Genomic DNA, 17,696 nt, shown 5'->3' with positions numbered 1-17,696 from the left:
TTGATATAAGAATTAATAAGAAAGAATGGATATACATTTTAATATCACTCTCACTGCCTTATCTAAGAAACCATTTTCTTTATCTGTAGAAACACCACAGAAGAAAAGAGACTTGTAGTAAAAGACTGATGTCCTATATTACCCATCAAGGAAATTAAATAGTCATTACATGGAAAATAGACAAATGTCGAAAAATAGAAAATTTTACCACTAGTACAGATTCCCTGTATTGCTGTCTCAATTTACAATTCACCATTGGCTGAAGAAAATCAAGCAAACACTACTAGCCAATACAGTAGGATGGCCCATTCAGTGGGCATCCCTAAATCTTCCTGGTGCCTATGGGACCATGAGCAGAGCATACACAATCTTTTCTTTAACTTTGGTGCTACAATCTCTCCCTTTCCCAAATAGTTTTAAGTCCTCTAATACAAATAATGTCTGTCAATTCAATTTTTATGGTTCTAAAGTTTTTAATAATTTGGTCTTCCTTTATGCCCATAATTTCTGTCAATAGAAATAATGAAGGTAAAAGAAGAGTAATGGTTTTAATATCAATGCTCCAATATAATATTGACATAATTAGTGGCCGAGATCCTAAAGATATTTATATGACTGATTTTTACTTGTTGGTGAACATAATTTTTGAAGGGTTCAATATATTACTTAATTATCTTCTACCAATCCATCTTTGCCTATCTATCTATTGATCTATCTATCTATCTATCGATCTATCTATCTATCTATCATCTACCTACGTACCAATAATCTATCTATCTACCTACCTACCTTTCCATCATATGTCTAGTTTCATCTATCGAGCTATTTTCTCTTTTCTATCCATCTTACCTCCTTCTTCTATTCCATCCCATGCTTCATTTCTATTTTACCTTTTGATTTTTCTTAATAGATATATTTTAGGACCACAAGATAGATCTTCATTTAAAAAAAGCAATTGATAAATATTATGTCTAACAATGTACTGACAGTACTTTGGGTTAATACAGTGAAAAATAAAACAAACAAATAAAAACAAAGTAGCTAGTAGATTAATTTCAACCTCCACTATGTTAAATTGCAACAATTAAATTTCAGTTACTAATAATGTTTCTTGCTAGTTTGTTTCACATAAGAATTGTGAAGATTTTTCAACCCAGGAATAAAACATAAGGTGATGGTAAGATATATGTGTTAATCCCTGAGCCCCCTTAACAGTACTTTATGAATCCAGTGTCTGAAACTCAGACAATAACAATTTTCTTGTTAGTTCTATATTTATTTAGAATAGAAAACACATCTCCTCAGTAAAATTTTCCTTTCTGGTCATCCAAGACCGTTTTTTTCTCTTCAATGATAAACAATTCCATTAATGACTCATAGCTTTGAAGTGAGAACTTATTTACACATTAGTGATTACTTGCTAAAGAATTATTCATTTCAATTTTCTCATAGCATGCATGATTGTTATTCTGAGATTAAAAGTTAAAGGGGCTATAGAAATGACTGAGATGTTAAGAGCACACACTGTTCTGGCAGAGGAACTGAGCTCAACTTCAGTAAGAGCATGGGTGCTCAATGTTATCTGTGCTCCAGTTCCAGTGTTTCTTAACCCATCTTCTGTCCTTTATAATGATCTACATGTATATTGTCTACATAATTCATGCAGGTCAATGTGTATACATATAACACTGAGTTAATTAATGAATATTTAAAGAGCTTTGTATCATTTAAATAGCACATAGTCCAGTTACCTCTAAATTTTAAACACCTCTCCAGCTTGTTGAACTAATATGTACTAGTGATGGTTATGATTCAGTTGTATGTCCTGTAATTTATATATACTGAAAATCAGGCTAGAGTAGTGATATGTCAGAACATCACTGTATATGGAGACAAAGAGCTTAACGAGGTGATGGAACTTATGAGTACTTACCAATAACTGTCTCAGAAAGATATATGTCACAACTGCTCTAACACAGAAAAAAAAACACTATGAAATAATAATATGCCCTTGTATAACCCACAATGGGAGTACAAGAAGAAAGCAAATGAGGAAGAAATTTGACATAAAATATTTAGCTTTCTGAATTATAAGAAAATAAATTATTGTCAAGGTGACCCATTTGGGGAGGAGCTTAGTATGAATGATATTCAGCTCAAGAAAACTAATTAAACCATTTATAGAACAATAGATAATGCTTTAGTGATTAAAACCACTACAGCTAATATTTTAGTAATAAAATACCATATTGTTCATATTTAATCAACTATAGCAACTGTTTTTAATATATAATTATGTAACAAGCATTTTTTAAAGTTTTACATACATAAATTCACCTGTCCCTTTAGAAATTATTGATAAGTAGAATTATTTCATGTTAAGGAAATAAAGTAGCCTTAAAGCTGACATAATATTTAGAATATATGAAGAACTAAAAATAAATAAACATCAAGAAAACAAATAATCAAATTAAAAAATGATGCAAGAAAGTGAAAAGAGTTTTCTTAAAAGAAAATATAAGGGGCTGAAAAATAATATAAAAATATTCTACATTTTTAGTATCATGTAATTGTAAACTAAAACTACTTTGAGATGTTGTCATATGCTAGTCAGATTGGCTGAGAAAAATGAAAATATAATAAATGTTATCATGCGTGTGGGGAAAGTGAATGACTTATTCACTGATGTTGGAAGTGTAAAAATTACAGAAATCAGTGTGGAGATTACTCAAAAATCTAAAATTAAATCTACTGTAAAATTTTGCTATAACTCAATTAGTTATATATATGAAGGAAATATATATTCCACACTACAGATATCTTCTCTTCTATGAACACTGCTGTTCTATTATCACTAGAAAGAAATGGAAACAACTTAGATGTCCATCAACTGATTAATGAACAATAAAAATGCTATATATTTATAGAACATAGTATTACTCAGTCTGAAGCATTTATCTATTTTTTTTTTTTTACCAATAAAAACACAGGAGTCAGATATCAGGTAAGAAACTGATTCATCAGAGAAATGGCAGGAGAAGAAACAAGTGATCTATCTCTCTCTCTCTCTCTCTCTCTCTCTCTCTCTCTCTCTCTCTCTCTCCTGACAGATGGGTGGAAGGCAGTGGCTGGAGGCCTAGCGCAGGTTCTCCTCGTCACCCTGGATGGTCTTCTTGATGCGCAGCAGCATGGTGGTGAGCCACTGGTCCAGCCTTGAGATGGAGTCATATTCCTTCACCGATTCTGTGTAACTGTCCACGTTCTGTTCCTCATGGGCTTCCAGCAGCTTTTTCATCAACTTGTATTCCCGGGAATCAAAGAAGGCTGGGAACAGCTCCTCATACTTCTGAACAGCAAGCTGCTCATAGATGTCGATAGCTTTCTGGTACTGCTCCAGCTGTGCAGCATAGCCAGCCACCTTCAGTAGACACTTGTTGGCTGAGCTGTTGGACTCTTCGCCTTTGTAGTAAGTAGTCTGCAGACTGCTCATAGTGGGCGATGGCCTTCTCCACATCCACCAGTTCTGTCTCATAGATCTCAGCAATGGAGATGTGGTGCTTGGCTGCAATTGTGAATCTGCCCATGTCTGTATAGATCTCAATTGCTCTCATCAGACAGTTAATGGCCTCTTGAGGGTCAGCTTTTTTGAAAGCATTGCCTGCGTCCACGAAGGAGGTGGCTGCATCATGTTTGCTCTGGAGCTGTAGGTGCAGCTGGGCAGCCTGGCAGAAAGCATTCCCAGCAGCGCTCCAGTTCTTGGCCATCTTGAACATGTTCGCCGCTCTGGCATAGATCTCGCATGCTTCCTCTATTTTGGATGAACCTCCAAAGAGGCCGGAGAAGAAGGACTGCGAGTTCTTCACCTTGTGCTCCACCTCAGCTAGAAGCACCATTGCCTCAGCCTGCTTCCCGGAGTTATCCATGATGCCACGAAACTGCTCGACTCCTGAATAGCATATTTAATCAAGATATACAAACATCATTATATGTTTCTTTTTTTCTGTGGATACTAATATTGAAACTTTAGATATGTGTGGTTAACTTAGAAAAATTGTAGAAGTAAAGGATCAAGAACAAGGGCACAAAATGGAGATGGTATAGAACACACTGATATGAAGTGTTCATGTAAGAGATATACAAGGATGGTAGAGTAGAAGCAGGCTAGAGGAGGGTTGAAGGAGCTGTGGGCTGGCGTTCCTGCCACCCAGCACCCGGATACTGGCTAGCTTTATACCCGAAATAACAACACACAAATTGTATTCTTTTAAACACTGCTTGGCCCAGTGGTTCTAGCCTCTTAATGGCTTATTCTCACAATCTTGCCTAACCCATATTTAGTAATCTGTATAGCACCAGTCTTACAAGGAAAGATTCAGCATGTCTAACCTGACGGCTGGGTGCATCGCGTCTGCCCTGGAGAGGAGTGTGCCTCTGCCTCACTTCCTCTTCCTCCCAGCATTCTGTTCTGTTTACTCCGCCTACCTAATTTTCTGTCTTATCAGGGCCAAGGCAGTTTCTTTATTTAACCAATGACCTTCCTCCATCAGAGGAGAAATTATGGGAAGTGATAAACATCATTAAATCCTTCAAGAAGGCATAGAGATAGATGCTACTGTAGAAGCTCTCTCTCTCTCTCTCTCTCTCTCTCTCTCTCTCTCTCTTACACACACACACACACACACACACACACACACAAATGCAAACAAAGAAAATGTTGAAATAGAGGTATACTTTAAGCAGGTGGCAATGTCCCACTAGGTATCAGAGGTTAAGAAATAAGAAACCAATGGCTAAAAATTAGTAAATTCTTTCAGAGTTATTAGCTAGTAAAATCTCTTTAAAATAAAAACATTATAAACTATTGCCATTGTAGTTGGTTATCTTCCATAATTTGAATTGAGGAAATATTTGGGTTGTAGAACATGAAGAAATTATGCTGGTACTAACACGATTTCCTCATCCATTCTCACAATTTATTTTAATGCTAAAAGGTGCTATGAACTCTTTCAGAATATAAAATAATGAAGATTGAAGTTACAAAATAACATACTAGCTCAGAAAACATTCTATCTTAAGGAGTCTAAGTTTTATATTGGAAATGTCTTGATTAGATCATAAGAGGAAGGGAACTATGACTATCTCATCTTCAATCCCATTGAAGGCCTGAGAAGGTAGATAATATTTGAGTAGGCAGGAAGTACAATCAAGCAGCTTTCAAAATGTGCAGTAGATGACAGAGACAATTGATTACCTGAGCAGTCAGTGAATGAAAAAAAAAAAAAAAACTACAAGTGGAGTGATTTGGTGTTCAACACTCAGGAATAGGTCAGTGCTGCCAAAAGCAATCATGTTTCATGTCAGCAGAAACCTGTATTATTAAATGCCATGTTGTACCAATCTTTGAAGTGGTTAAAGATCGCCTATCTATACTAAATACAATATGCATGTATTTAAAGAAATTAATTAGTCTGACTATAAATATAACAAACATGAATGACTATTGACCTATAATACTTAATACTTATACAACTTAAAGATTAATATTTCATATCAGAATATTAAGCAATCTTAAAACAACTCTAACGGACAATGACCTTTTAATGTAATCAATGTATAAGTATCTTGTTCAAAGGTAGAAATGTATAATGCAATATGATAAATATATTCCAATATTGTAAAAGTAAAAGATGGTTAAGTTTCAAGATTTTTGTTTTGCATAATTGCAAATGGTCTTTGAGCAGTTGATAGGGTTTTTCTGAACTTCTTATTTGGAGGTCTGGCCAGAACAGTCTAAGAAGATGCACCATTTCAACATCTGGTACCCAAAAACCAGTCTCATGGTACTATCAGCATAATGGTGTCATAATCACTAGGTGAAGTCACAGATGTGGGGCTCCGATTCCTCCTGGAAAATTCAAAGATTACTGAGGGAAAATATACAGTTCATTGGGGAAAATTTATATATTATTTATACAGTTATATATCCAATGAAAGATACTATATAGACAAAATTAGCATGGAGAAAAGTTAAATATTTTCTTAAAATCTATTTTCTTTCCGTCCCATACAAGTTGGCTCCTGTCATAAGACAGAAGTTCTGAAATTTTTTTAATACATACTTTTATTTAGGGAAAGATAGATATCATCCAAAACCAAAGCATGCTCTGATTTTTAAGTAGAGATATATTCATGTTCAGATAATTAAATTTTACCTTGCATATGATACAGCATCATAAATCAGGTTTCCCTTTGCTTGTTGACTCTTTCCGGATAGCTATCTTTTCATTTTTAAGAATCTAGATCTCCAAGGTCTCTTTACTCTTTTGTTTTTATCTTTTTTTTAATTGAAAAAATAATTTTTGCCTCCTCCCAGCCTCCCATTTCCCTCCCCGTCTCCCTTTTCCCTCCCCCTCCTCCCACTCTTCTTCCCCTCCCTCCACTCCTCTCCCCCTCCCTTTCCAGTCTGAAGAGCAGTCAGGGTTCCCTGCCCTGTGGAAAGTCCACGGTCCTCCGCTGAAGATGAGTATTTTCCTACAAAGACAAGAACAGAAATTTCCTCAAATCTTATGAGGTTTCTTATCACCTGTATTATTGTCTCATCTGTGAATAAGATGTCATTTCTCAAGAGTTTTCTCTTTTCAAACGGAATCTTTATCAATTTTGATGGCATCCATAACTTTTCTTCTCCTGTGGAAACAGCAAAGAAACCCCTTCCCCAACATCACACATCTCCTGGTTTCTATTGTAAATTCAACATATCCCTGAAATACACTGGCTGATTTAATTCAGAAGTTTTTTTTTCCCCTGTTATCCAATATCTCTCTGCTGCTCTCATTCCTTTCCCATTGGTGTTAGGAAAATTTCAGGTTAATAAAGCATTATGCGATCTATTCTATATGTATTTTCCATCCCTTTCTGTTTGTTTAGCAAACCTTTTATAGTTTGATTTGATCTTGCTATATCTGCTTGACTTGTAAGATTATTTGGTTTACCTGTAATATGTATTATATTATAATAAGCAAAATAAAAATATTTTATATGCTGGACCATTGTCTATCTTTATTTGTTCATATACAACCATGATGGCTATAACTTCTAATAAATGAATGATTACTAAATCAGAGTTTCCAGAGCTCAAAGAAGTTGTCCATTGAAAACCCGAATAAGTGGCAATGGTGTGATATACATGTATTAATTTTCCAAATTCCTTAAATTGGAACACATCCATCTGCCACATACCATTCCTTTGAGTTTCCTTTTGGTTATTCCCTGTAGGAAATGGTATATTTCTTTAACTAAGTGGTATGGTTCCTTTACTTTTTCTTCATGCACTGATATTCTGTTTACTTTAATGTGTATGCTTCTGATGTAACTTCTGTTATTTCTGTCTTTAAAAAACAATTTTTCATATCATGACCTGTTATTTTAATTTTATTCAGCCATTTACTTAAGTTATAATATTAGTCCTTAATGGGATATTAGAATTTCATGCATGTTGGAAGACAAATATCTTAGTTTATCTCATAGATTGCCTTTTGAAATGGTAAATTAGCAATTGGGCATTACATTTACTTTTCTTTTATTAAGAGTTCAGGCCACTACTCCTGAACAGTAAAGAGAAGTGATATCCTGAATGGCTTTGGAGAATCTGGTAGAAATGCTTGTCACAAAATTACTGGACTGGTATTATTACATATTTCAAGGGATGATCTACCACATTGTATATCTCTCACACACATGTTGGAATTCTGAATGAAAAGGAAGTTCATAATGAAGCTTCTTGGATCTGAAAGAAGACTCAGATCTAGCCAATGTGAGATTTGTGTCATCTGAAATTAGGCATCACACTAGTGAACATGGCTTCAGAGAAGAACGGAGGCCTAGTACAAAAGGAGGGCACTGTCACTTTTGAGGATTGGTGGTGGTAGTGCTACACCTGAAACAAGAAGGACCGAGTCTGGGCAATTACCAGATCAGTTGCTATGGTGAGGCATTACAATACCATATTCCAAGAGGTGAGAAGGGTAAAATGAATTCTGGGTGGGAGAAGAATAAATCTCAGGGAATAGACAGATTTATATGATACTGTAATGTGTAAGAAAATTAGAGTCAAGGTAAAACATATGGACCAGGGTACAGGAGAGGGCAGGGTCTTTGAAATGCTGGTATGGGATCCTAAGGATTAAGTTGGGATGAAGTCAGAACAGAAAGCCCTGTTACAATTTTAAGTTTTATTGATTGTGTGATATATTGTGAATATTTTTCCATGAAATTACAGGGTTCTTTGTGAATACTCTCTATTCAGTGATGTAGAAGAGTTCGATATTTGATAAGTATGATTATTATTTTGCCTGTGTATCTATCTCCTAAGTATCTGTTATTCTGGAGTTCAAAAATATTGAATTTTCATCTTGGATTTTTTTATATGGTTGCTTATCTGTCTAATTTTCTGGAAGACTAGTGTTTCTAAGAAATGGAATGTTTTATAGTTTTGTAATAGATGTGTTATACCATGCTCTACTCTTTGTGTAGTGAAGGGCATCACCTTGTAATCTAATTAAAAGTTTTTACAGCGAAGTATGTAAATTAAGACTCTGGCTATAAATAAAAATTCTAAGTATTCTCATCTTATTTGATCACAAATTTATCATCTAATGAGTTCAGGTCATAACAACCTTCAAAACAAAATCAATGATTAAAAGCTTTACACTGTCAACAGGGTTTTAGAGTGCAATAACATAAAACTATTCAATATTATTATAAAAGTATATTTGGGAGTTTATAATACAAATATTTCACTTGCTATTATGATTATTAACAAAATATATATTTGAGTAACATTGATCATTTTCATTCAATAGCTAAAATTAGAATGAAAATGAACATGCTGTTAACTATCTTGTATTGCTGGAGTTTTTATACATTATTAATGGTAACACAAAATACTATAGCCTATTTAAAGATGTCATAATGTTCTTGTATTCTCACCCATATGAATCAGAAATTCACAGTGATTAATATTATAAATAATATTGAGGTATTTCATAATACAAAGAAGATGTGTTAAGTAAAGAACATATATAGTTTTTTTTAACAACTTGGTTTATAACTCACAAAATTTAGAGCATATGGAATTCTCATATGCCCAATCCTATTTCAATGTACAAATAAATGATTATTTGTCTATGATGTTGAATATTATTGTTATTAAAATAATAATTGATAAATGTAAAATTATCACAATGTTTATGTTAAGATAAAGGAGACAAACATAGAAGTATGTATCTATCTTAGATGTAGTGACTCATGCTTGTAATTACAGTGCTTAGGAGACTAAGACAGGAAATTTCTAAGATTTTGAAGGCAGCTTCTGGTGGATGAGATTTGGTTATTGTGATATCTTTCTTTTTACAACAGACCTCTTCATGTACATATTTGTATATACACATATGCACGTGCATACACATACATGTTTATGTATGCAAGCATATGCTTTAATTTATATGAAATAAAAAAGACAAAACTAGTTTATGTGAAACATAATTGTTATTCCCAGGATATACAGAGGTGGGAAAACACACAAATTACAAAGATGAATGTAGTTGTTTCAAAAATAATGGAAATTCTTATGATAGTCATAAATTTACATCTCAGTTTCAAAATGTTTTGGCTACTTACTAGAATGGTATAATTTCATTGTCTGATAATTATATAGCATTAGTACTTGAAAAAACTAAAAGGAAAAGTCTGCATATAAAAGTGAAAATGAAAACAAAGACTATATTAGAAAAATATACATGTTTAAATGCCTTCTGACACTTTCTGGATTTTAGAAAATAATAGCCTATAAGACTAATATTTAATTCTTTAAATACTATATAAAATATTTCCATAGAAAAGTATCAAATTTCAACATAATAAAATGAAAACATTGATTTGTTTCCTTGTGTCTACCCACAGGAACAAAAAAAAAAAAAAAAAGACCATGTTGCTAAATTTGGTATATATTTAATTTGGCTACCAAACGCCTAATACCAATTTCAAAGAATTTCTTTTCCCATGGGCACTGATTCCTCTGGCAATAAATGAATAAAGGATATTGCACTCTTTGAACACCTCTAATTTAAATCAACTTAATCAGCCCTCTTCATTGAAAGATTCTGGAGTACAATTACAGCTCTAATGTGTAGCCGTGGCTTCATTTCAGGCCTCCTAGGAGAGAATAATTGCATTACATGTATTTTCCTGAGGAAATTGCTTTGTGCCTTGAGGTAGTACTTTTTAAAAAATGATTTCTTTTATATTATGTAATTTTGAGTCACATGGAGGACCTTTTGCATATAATATACTAATATATTTTTCATCTGAACAAAACCTAGGTAAAACTATATATAATAGTTACTATGGATTTATCCTTCAAATATTACTGATATCATTAACATAGGTACTGATTCTTTGCAATAAGAAACATAATCTTTTGTTTCAGGTTATGAATCAAAGAGTTTTAGGCTGACTTAAAATGGGAAGTTTTGTTTTATACATGAAAATTTGAACTATAATATCTTGATGATTATTTTGTTATTTCATGTTTTAAAAACATGTGACAAAAACAGAACACAGATTCAGAATGAGGAAAACATCTATTCTTTTAGTAACAGTGTACTTTGCATGAATTTTTCTAAAAAAGAAAGTAAAGTTAGAAACTTCCTTAAAGTTTGCATTTATAAAACTAAGTCATATTTTCATTTAAACAGATGATATAACACCTAATTAATTATTGAATATTTAGATACTTAATACTTAAAGATTATCTTTTATTAATCAAGAGTACTTAGGCTAATTTTACTAAATATAAACTTACTTTATTCCAGTTTTCTCATATGCAAAGTTTGTATTTGAGGAGCAGGTTCTCCTAAGATTTACTTGTAATTCCTTCTCTTCAACTAATGCAATGATTTTCAGTAGCTAATTTCTCTATCAATGAGTTCTAAATAAGAATATCTTAGAGAACTATAGCCTTCTTCAAAAAATTCAAATACGAGATACTATATTTTGAGTGACCATGTCCCAGAAACACAGATTTAAGTAACCTAAATATCATGTTCCAACATAGAAACAGTTTCACATTTTTTCTATATTTACATAATGGAAGAAGGCAAGCTTTAAAATACTTGGTTATATAAGAAATCTAGCTACATTGGGGTTGGGAGAACTTTCCTCTAGATTCAAGATGCCAGTGGATGGTATTCTTAAGTGAATTGATAGAAACTAGTTGCCTACTAAACAAATAGATTCCAAAATATTTTTTCTTATTTTCATCTATTGTCACAGGATACCAGTTCAGATACTGAATGGAGCAAAGAATGGCTGTTATATTAGGCTAAAACTTACCTAAGTTATGGTAATTAGTCTCAGGAACTGCAAAACTCCAGTCTCACCATTGGACTGAAGCTCCAGGCAGCCAATATAACTCTCTAGGCACAAAACACCTAAGAGCAATATTTTGCTCACTGCCAGAAATGTTTTCTTTTCAGGAATTTTTATTCACATGAGTAATTTGTGCTGTGTATCATGGTTTCTCTAAGTCTTTATATTCATACCTGTATCTACATCTCAACCTGTGTCTTTTATAAATATTTTAAAACTAAATGCTATTTTGCATGCATTTGGTTCACCTTATGACATAAAATTGTTTATTCTCTTCCAACATCCTATCAGTTTTCTCAGATTGCTACTGAACTGCCAAGTATTCACAGGAAAAATCAGTAATTCACTGACTTTGTATAGGGCAATGGCCTGTGGTCTGTCAATTATATTTTAAATAACAGGTGTTTGGCCAGTATCCAGGAAGGAAGTATAGGCAGGACTACCAGACAGGAAGTAGAGGTGGGTCAATTAGAACAGGAGAATTCTGGGAAGAGGGACACTCCTGCAGTCCTGTCCCAGCCACAGAAGAAACAAGATGTGACTGCCCTGCCAAATAAGGTACCAAGCCACGTGGCTAACACAGATAAGAATAATGAGCTAATATAAATTGTAAGGGTTATTAAGAAGCCTGAGCTAGTGGGCAAATCAGATTATAACTAATATAGATTTCTGTTTGATTTCTTTGGGACTTAATGATTGCAGGAACTGGGCAGGACAGAAAACCTCTGACAACAGAATGGCACCAGAATAATAGGCTAATATAAAGTATAAGAGTTAATAAGAAGCCTGAGCTAATGGTCCAATCAGTTTATAACTAATGTAGACCTCTGTGTAATTTTGGGGGGCACTTAATGATTGCAGGAACCAGGCAGGACAGGAAAGCCTGACAATACTGCCTGTTGGCAGAGGCTGCTCACTTGAATCCCAGTTGCCCAAACATGAAATAATCACACAGGAGATATATTAATAGAATACTGTTTGGCCAATCACTTAAGTCCATTTCTAGTTAGCTCTTTTTTTGTTTGTTTGTTTATTGGTTTTTAAATTAATTTTTATTGATTTCTACATTTTTCTCTGCACCCCTCCATTTCTCTCCCCTTCCCTTCACCCCTACCCCAAGGTCCCCATGCTCTCAATTTACTTAGATCTTGTCTTCTATGTACGTCTCTCTTAGAGTCCTCATTGTTGTCTAAGTTCTCAGGGATTGTGTCTTATGAGCTTTTTTTTTTTTTTTTTGCTTTATGTTTAAAAATCAGTTATGAGTGAATACATGTGATAATTGCTTTTCTGTATCTTATATCTTAAATTTACCCATATCTATTAGTTTGTGCATCACCATGAAGTCATAGCCTCCCAGTAAGGCTTCAGCAGGCTCCTGCGGGCATCTTTCTCCTTTTCCTGCATCTCTCTGACTCCACATATTTTCTCCCAGCATTCAGTTTACTGAATTTCCCACCTACTTCTATTCTACTCTGCTGTAGGCCCAAGCAGGTTCTTTATTTATTAACCAATAGAAGCAACAAGTATACAGAAGGACTTCTTACATCCACTGTTGACACAAGTTGCTAACATAGCTTGTTGAACTGTTTATCTTTAAGCAAAGACTGCTGAGTATTTCAGTAATGCTCTTGGCTCCTTTTCTCATTAAACTTCAGTTGGTAAAATGCTGTAACATGAATTCTTCTTTTGAATTAGTCTCAAATTTCATTCCATATAATCCGATATATCTACTATAATAGAAAAACAGGTACATATATTTTGCTTGTCAGAATAACACAGTGTATATGTGTTGTTTTCTTTATTTCTGAGATATCCAATTTCTTCAGATTTTTTCATAAACTTCTGACCACTTACTCTCAGTTTCCATCAAGTTTTCTTTCAAAATTTCCACCCAATACTTACTTCTTTTAACAATTAGATCATATTCCCTGGAGAGTATTATTGCTACTTTTCTTATGGACACTCATTCAGAGATATATTTATTATTTTTATATTATTAGCTGGTAGCTTGCCAAGATTTCCTTTGTTCAGGCACTGAAAAATGATTTTCTTATTGCCAAACATTTGAAGGGTCTTTTGTTGTTGTTGTTTTGGATTTTCAAGACAGGGTTTTCCTGTATAGCTCTAGATGTCCTGGAGCTAGCTTTTGTAGACCACACTGGCCTCAAACTCACAGAGATCTGCCTACCTCTGTCTCCTGAGTGCTGGGATTAAAGGTGTACACCACCACCATCTGGCTTTTGAATGGTCTTTCTAAAGAGGGAAAATCATTTATTTCTACTGAGTTTATTCTTGCATAAGTTTTTACCCAGAACCAAGTTCTGTGATTTATCATTCATCATGAGTTTGTCTTCACTGTTTGATTTACCTGAAATTAATAAGGGAAAACAAGTTGAAGAATAGTGTTCCTCAGCAGCATGTGTAACATTAGTTCTGTCCAGAACACTTATAGTGACTTTGTGCCCTGTGAATTTCAGCACATTATAAAAATTCTTATAACACTCTTACTTAAAGCATAGTGAAGAACACCTATGATATTATAATTATGACTATCAAATACTAATATATTTTAAGTATCTATAAATTTAATATGGTTGATATATTTAGCTAGGCTAACTAAAAAGTGGTTGAGAATATAAAAGCCTCATTAAAGGTGAGAAAAAGCTGGACAGTGGTGGTGCATGCCTTTAATTCCTGTAATCAGGAGGCAGAGGCAAGTGGAACTTTGTAAGTTTGAGGCCAGCCTGCTCTACAAGAGCTAGTTCCAGGACAAGCTCCAAAGCTACAGAGAAGCCCTGTCTCATACACAAACAAAAAACAAACAAAAAAGTGAGAAAATAGAAATATAAGAATACTTAATTTTATTTGCAGTAGAACATTTTTTCTCTTCTCATGAATGTTAGAAAATTTCCATTTATTTATTATTATTTTATATTTTTATGTAAAATAATGTCTCAATTTAAACATATTTGATCATATTTTCCCTATTTCCCAAGTTATTTCAGAACCTCTTCCCCTCTGTACCCATTCAACTTTAAGTCTTTTCTCAAAAACCGAAGAAAGACACAATACAACACCCCCTATAAAAAGACAAAACCGTACACTAAAAGAAGAAACTGTAATCAAATAAACACATACCACACACACACACACACACACACACACACACACACAGCTCTGTCCCGGTGTTGTGGGTAATTGAAATGCCCAGTTTTACTCTATTATATAAAATTGATTTATCCACTCTCATCAGATATAAATGCCAGTTTAGTTGTTTATCATTACCTTAGTGTCTAGGTATTGACTCACTTATTCATTTGTTTAAAATAAAACAAAATGAAATATAGCAATAAAAATTAAAAAAAAATCACATTAGAATTAGGCTAGGTAAATCAAGAGATGGAAAAGAGGTGAAGAACAAGCACAGGAATCAGAGACCCACTTTGTCCTTCACTTAGGAATCCCATGTAAACACTAAGTTGAAAGCCATAATACATATGTAGAGAACCATTTGAAGACTCATACAGGCCCTCCTATGGTACCTGAGTTACTTTGAGTTCATATATGTTTCAATGTTAATTTAAAGGTTTTTCTTTCCTGATGTCTTTGATCTCTTCTGGGACTTACACTCTCTCGGTGACCTCCTCCACGCAGGTCCCTGAGGTACATGGGCAGGATTTTGAAGGAGACATCCCATATAGGACTAGGTGTTTCAAAGCCTTTCACTCTCTACTTAATGTCTGCTTGTGGGTCTCTCTATATATTTTTATATGCTGTAGGAAGCAGCTTATCTGATGATAACTGAACAGGATCTAATCTATGAGTATAGCAAAAAAATCACTAGAAGTTATTTCATCACTATTTTATTTCCTTTTTCTTAGACCAGTATTTTTTGATTTTTCTCTTTGTGTATGGAATATCTAGTCTGTTTGTTGGTCAGTCAAGGAGGTTTTGTTTTTTTTTAGTTATATCTCATATAGTGGGTCTCAAATCAGTTATTGATTAGTTACTACCACAATCAATCTATGTTACCGTTATTTTAGAAGTATAACACTTTCAGTAAAGATTTTGTGACTGTCTTGGTGTTTACATTACTCTTTTTATAGAGTGCAGAATACCTTCCTGTAACGATGACATGAGAATGTAGAGTTGAAAGCAATATGTAGGCATCAACTCTACATCACAATTTTAAATACAGTTGTTTTCAGCATTTTGACTTTGATTTCAGTCATGTAGAGCATCCTATAGTACTGGCAAATTGCCTATGTAGGGCTAAATATATATTAAATACATTTACTATCCTCAATCATAAGCAATTTTCCAATGAATATCATACCATTATGACCACATTCGAAGTTGTATATAGGAATTCTAATAATTCGTTCACTTACCTACTTGATGAGTAATATATTTCTATGAAAATATAGTTAATGAAAATTTTATTGCCTCAACAAAGCAGAATTATAACAAGAAAACTGAAAATTTTGACACTCAAGCCATTAAAGATACCAAATTAGTCCTAATTCACATATTTACAGTAGATTATCCAACGTGAAAACTAGACCTACAATAATAATGAAGTAAGAAATTGTATGTGTTAAGGATGTTATGGTCATTTCTAATTGTCTAATTGGCATGAGAAAGATACACTTGAAAAAAAGAGTCTTCACAAAGAATGACCAAGATCAGCTTAGCCATTGAGCCTGTGACTTATTTGTGGTGGATTGTGTTGATTATACTAATTGATATAGGAAGTCCTTTCCACAATTGCTGTGTCCTGAACTGTATCAGAGAGGAGACTATCAGCTCAGCCCAACCATGTTTTATGACATTTTTCTTCTATGCCCTTGTCTATAGATTCAATAGTTCTTTCAAGTCTATGACTCAAATTCCTCAAAATGGTAAACAGATCCCTTGATTTGTAAAGTAAATAGGTCATTTCTTCCCTATGTTCTTTACTTGCTTGGTTTTCAAAGCAAAAAGACACAAGATACAAGTATGATTTCACAAAGCAAGGAAAGGCATATAGCAAAGTAGAAAAGTCAAACTATAATTAAACATATTGCTTCATATCTAATCTGGGCTTTCTGCAAAAAATTTATTATTTAATACATTATTGAACACATTTTTGCCTTAAGAACCACTCATTGATAAATTAGAATGTAGTTTTATTTCTCATAAACATTAATTACTGAGTTTCATTTACGTGAACTCAAACATGGTGTTATTCTGCACCTTTTTCAGGTGTTTCATTTCAAAATTCTAGTTTACAACTACTATAACTGTAAAAAGGCAAAATAAGACCACAGATAGGTGATTTAAGAGAAGATGTTAGAAATGTAATCATGGTTATTATTCAGACAAAATTACTTGTCTAGCTTTATAGATTACTAAAATACTAAAATTTCTTTGGTGCTGAAAAAATTTGCTACCATAAGCAGTCTTCAAAGAAGATACGCTGTTCCTCTCTCTGTCTGAAACAGGTCTTCTAATCTGCTGACACAAAGATTAATGCAAACCACACCATGAGAATTTCTATTTATCTTCTATCTACTCTGCATTTGAATGGGCTATGTCTGGGATTTAATTAGCGATCATAATACTCTTTTTTTACCCCCAGATATATATCTTTGTATGTGAGATAAGTGCTTGCCTTAATTCATAAGGGATAGTCTAGAAGCTTAGAATCACGTGTTCCAAAATAAAGAAACCTATGGGTCAATGTCTCTGATGCTGTCCTGCCCCCAAGTGACAAGAATAAGTTTAAATATATTTTTGCAGTGATAGCCATATTTAGTAGCTCATATTTAGTATATAGTACATTTAATTTGATACATGTATGCAATAAGTACAGATTAGTCTGGATAATTTGCATTTTGTCTTTCCTCATTAAATTTTCTGGGTGGAGCCTTCAACTTTCTGTTTGACAGCTAGTTTAAGAAATTTAAGTTAACTGAAGACTATAGTCACCAATGGTGCTGATCAACACTGAGTTATTTATTTAAGAAAAAAATTTTGGAGGAGGAATATGATCCTACCCAGTTCCATGATGGACAGAGTTCTATCCAGTGCCATGATGGACAGAGTATGGCAAAGAGAACAATATGCAGACCTAAGGTAGTCTGCCCTAGCCTCTGAGGGCAGATGGTACTATTATGTTGGGCAAAAGTATGGTGGAGAGACAAGAGATAGATAGATGGAGAGAGAGAGAGAGGGGAGAGAGAGAGAGAGAGAGAGAGAGAGAGAGAGAGAGAGAGAGAGAGAGAGAG

General features: G+C 33.7%; 1 pseudogene; it reads right to left on the bottom strand.

Moving 5' to 3' along the window:
• Positions 1 to 3,102: 3,102 nt before the first annotated feature.
• LOC126505607 (alpha-soluble NSF attachment protein-like) lies at positions 3,103 to 3,927 on the bottom strand (annotated as a pseudogene).
• Positions 3,928 to 17,696: the final 13,769 nt, after the last annotated feature.

Source organism: Alexandromys fortis, unplaced genomic scaffold (assembly GCF_014885135.2).
Source record: "Alexandromys fortis isolate MF-2015 unplaced genomic scaffold, M_Fortis_MF-2015_v1.1 scaffold_4, whole genome shotgun sequence".
In the NCBI taxonomy this organism is placed as follows: domain Eukaryota; kingdom Metazoa; phylum Chordata; class Mammalia; order Rodentia; family Cricetidae; genus Alexandromys; species Alexandromys fortis.
Note: the sequence above shows the minus strand (reverse complement) of the source record. Positions and strands in the feature narration are given on the sequence as shown.